This window comes from Leuresthes tenuis, unplaced genomic scaffold, assembly GCF_036924035.1.
Source record: "Leuresthes tenuis unplaced genomic scaffold, fLeuTen1.0.hap1 SCAF_12, whole genome shotgun sequence".
Classification (NCBI taxonomy): domain Eukaryota; kingdom Metazoa; phylum Chordata; class Actinopteri; order Atheriniformes; family Atherinopsidae; genus Leuresthes; species Leuresthes tenuis.
Window position 1 is genome coordinate 34,514,230 of NW_027325366.1, and position 4,179 is coordinate 34,518,408.

Sequence of the window (4,179 nt, forward strand, 5' to 3'; positions counted from 1 at the left end):
CTTATTACTTTTACTCTGCTTTTTCCAATAAAAACATTTTAAATGCTGGTTTTGATGCTGTGCAGCTGGAATGGTTTCTGCTGGTAATTCTGACACTTTCATAACATCCCTTATGATGTGTAACCATGCCAACAGGAAGGTTTATTATGGGTATGAGCACCTGTTTTACCTTTTCAAAACCAGAATAATGCCTGAAATAAGACCCCAACCCAGATGAGTTTAAGAGGAGACATCAAGCTGGAGTAAAACTGTTGAGCAGAGAGGAGGAAGTAAACCCTTTCTACCCTTCATCATCATGAGGAATGTGTGATAATTTTAGTTTAATTTAGCCTGTGGTGTTTTCACAAATCTGTTTGTCTGAATCAGATAAATTCAGTAAGTCTCTCAGAGATTGAGGGAAATATTTACTCTCAAACAGTGAAGCCAAAGTACCCAAAGAGAACCCGCAAAGGGGGCAATCTTACCACTACGCTATCCAGTCACATACATGGAGAGAAAATGCAAAGGCCACACAGAAAGAACCAGCCGGGATTAGAACCAGGAACCCTCTGCCGTGAGGCGACGGTGCGAACCACCACACCACCCCTGGTACAACTAACAATGAGAACTTTGTCCATTTCTGAAGACAAAACTGCTGAATCTTCCAGCTGGATAGGTTCTGCTGCTGCCAAAACATCTTTAAGTCTAAACGAAGATTCCCAAGCAGAGGTTTGAGCTTCAATAGGAACATTTTCTGCCATTTAAATATTTTCCTTGAACCACTCGAGTCCTGTTTCAGTTTGCTTAAGGACACTGTCACAGAGACAGGTAAATCTGTCACAGCCAACATCAATTCTCTAGAAGCTGAGGCTGCTATCACTAGGCTTTGCTGTGGTGATGATCTGCTAAAGCATATATACTTATAAAGTCCAGCTTTATGTAGAGAGAAGGGCTGAGGACCTGGTTGTACCTATCCCCAGTATCGCTAACAGGCTTTGGGACATGGAACATCTCACGCTGGTAATGAATGAGCATCAGCTGGTTTAGTGTTGCTCACTGCCAGACACAGCATGAGTTCTTGAACCAAACTTCTTGAAGCCTTTAAGCTGAAGGAGGTCTTTCTGCCGTGGTTGACCTCGGGGTCATCTGAAGTAGCTGACAAAACCGAATGGATAAAAGCGCCTCAGCGTTTGTGGGTATGGCATCTAAAACTCAGACGTGGGAGGAATTCAGCAAGAGAGACTTTCAGTTGCACTCAAGGACACTGTGGCCAACTATTCTTTATAGAGAAAGAAAGTAGGGACATCATTTAGGAGTGGAAGGAGCACTTCATTTCCTTAACATGCAGGTGAGGATTTGGAGGGAGGCTCGTCTATCACCTTGGCAGAAACATCCAAAGTGCAGGGCACACGAGATTGAGATGGAATCTGGAATGATGCACCGTCACGGTGTTAAAGTGCAGGGATCAGGGCTCATATACCTAATCAAGTTCAGACAGACCAAAACACGCTGTACTGGGATATAAGACGTGAAAATATACAGGATATATACTCAACATACAGGAGATCTTTGTCTATAAGTCCCACTTTGCTCCAAGGCAAGTTGATTGTTCATATGTTTCAGAACTTTGAAAATGTTCACAATAAGTAAAAGAAAAGAAAAATACTTGCCTCTCCTCACTGAGTATCTGTTTGTAGAGTGTCTGCATATCAGTGAAACTGTAAAAACATGAAATGTAAGTCAGGTCAAAAACCCTCAGAACACAAACTCAGTGGACTTTAAACTGCTAATGTATGTTAAATTAAGGGTCAGTACATTGTTTGTAATACTGAGACAGGAAAGCGTTCTGTTACTCAGTCTAACAGTTGTATAATGGTAAAGAGATTTGTCAATAGTTATTCATTAATATGAAAGCCTTGTTTAAAGCTTTTAGAACATGAACACTGCAGCATCTGCCCCATTTTCAGGTTACCTAACGTAAGATATTATCATGTTTTGTTTGAACGTTACCAGCACAGTACCTCTGTTCGACTGATTTCAGTTCTCCTTCTCTGCGCATTCTTATGGATCTGTTGGGAAAATGCAATGCAAGAAAAAACAAGCTAAATTTATCAGCTAGTTTTAACAACTAAGTTAAAAACTTATGATTATGTGACGCACTGAAATATCAGATTCTTTTAAAAATATCCTTCTATGATCTTATCAAAGTGGAGGGGTTTGAGTGGCCCAGGGATCCCAGGAGCCATGTTGTTGGGGGCACTTTGGCAGAAGTGTATGAGAGTCTGGTGTGATGCTGATTAGGTGGCAGTCCTAAGTGAAGGACTTGGTGGTCTGATCCCTGCCAGATAAAACTGGACCTCGGGACATGAAACGTCACAGGTGGTGGGGGGGGGGTGATGGATAGGCTCAGAGGGCACACATCTCATGGTTAGCATAATGAACCAGGCTTGAGCAGAAAACAAACTTCCACAGGTCTGTCAGTGACTCTGTTTGTACACTTTATGGGGATAGACAGATACAAGAAGTATCGGCTGTCTACGTCCATCTCTGAGTACAATCTGTGGTATCCATATTTATAAAAAAGCCTCATAAGATCTTAAATCTGTTTCTATACATTAAAACTTGTGAAAAATACCCACTTCTCCCTGTGAAGTTCCTGTCTGAGATGTGACTCCTTCTCATGGAATCTGTTAAAACAACAGTTCAAAGTTGTATCAAAACCATTGAAACAAACTTTATTACACAATAATCCAGCAATTCATTTTAATAATTTTAATAACAGTCTCATTCTTTCAAAGTCAAGCAAAGCTCATCGTTGCAGTTATTTCACCTTTCTGTGTGTTTAATACCTGAGTTGAACTGATTTAATTTCTTCCTCTTTTTGTCTCTGAACGGATCTGTTGGGAAAATAAACCTTTTAAGGAAGTTTCATTGGTTTTATTTAAAAAAATGATGCACCAAAGAAATTCTAGTTTCCACCAATGCCCAGAGTGTGGAATTCTGACTGAAAGCGTGAACAAGGCCGTGCGCTTCGGGAGCCTCGGGGTCGGCGCTCTCTGAACACGCCCAGATCTCAGGACATTAACATGGAAACACGTCTTTCAACAGCTGAAGATACTTAGTTATTCACAGGGAACAAATGCTGCACCTGAAACATTTTGCTTCCTGAACAGAATTTAGGACCTTCTCAAACTGGCGCCGCTCTTAGGGTCCATTTTAAAACAGCTACTTTAGACAGAAAGGCTTCTCAAAGCTGACCCATACCATAAGTATCTGTGCACCTCCATATTAGAGGATAGAGGTGGGTTTGCTTTTCTATCAGTTAATAAGGACATAGCATCCAAGTAGAAATATAAGGATTTTACAGCTGACCAACAGCTTTACTGAATAACTGAATCTGTTTGAAATGTTTGACCAGCTCTGAACTGTGCAACATATATAAATACATAAACAGCCCCAGACTGTGGGAGTGAAAACATGTCTGTGCTACACCATTGGATGGAGAAAACAGCAAAAATCAAACCTAATAAAGCTTTCATTACAAGGTAACTTAGGAAAAATACTTACTCAAGCTCCTGTTTGTAAAATGACTTCATCCCAGTTAATCTGTCAAAGCATTAACATACAGTTTGATACTGAAAAGCAGGTTCTGCAGTGATAACATGGATTACACCCTCTGCAGCCCCACTGGCTTTGCAGTGCACCACCTCAACAGTTCTTGGGTGGTGCATAAGCTCCAATTCACTCATTACACATTTGACTTGGTAGAGATTTTAGCTGATTACCATCTTTATAACAATAAAACCGTTATTCTTTTAAACTTGTGAGAGTCTCTCCACTTCATGTCGCAGCCTCTCGGCCACATTGTGACCCTTGCAAAGACTTTCAGTTTCCAGGTCAAAGGATTGTGTAGTTTCAGCTCGTTGCATGTACAGTACCTTTGGTTGGCTTCTTTCAGCTCCTCCTCTTTCACTCTCAGAACAGACCTGTGGGGGGGGGGGGGGGGGGGGGTGTCACCTGTGTTAAACATTTCTATTCAACAAAGAATGAAGCACCAACAAAATACAAATATGCATCATTTAATGGTCACGGTGAGCCAAAGGACTCATCAAATTGTACCAACGTGTTGCAAACAGTCCTGATCAGAGGAATATGTGTCTAAACATAAACTTTCAGAAAATGACAATCCAACACTGATGC

The 4,179-nt window shown here is 41.1% G+C and overlaps 1 long non-coding RNA gene across 1 annotated transcript; it reads right to left on the minus strand.

Annotated features, from left to right (window-relative positions):
- Positions 1-2,583: 2,583 nt before the first annotated feature.
- On the minus strand, positions 2,584-3,970 carry LOC140320021 (uncharacterized). The gene is made up of 4 exons (XR_011917998.1): positions 3,918-3,970; positions 3,547-3,585; positions 2,829-2,876; positions 2,584-2,666 (listed from the first exon to the last, which is right to left on the minus strand). It is a non-coding gene; the product is annotated as an uncharacterized lncRNA (long non-coding RNA).
- Positions 3,971-4,179: the final 209 nt, after the last annotated feature.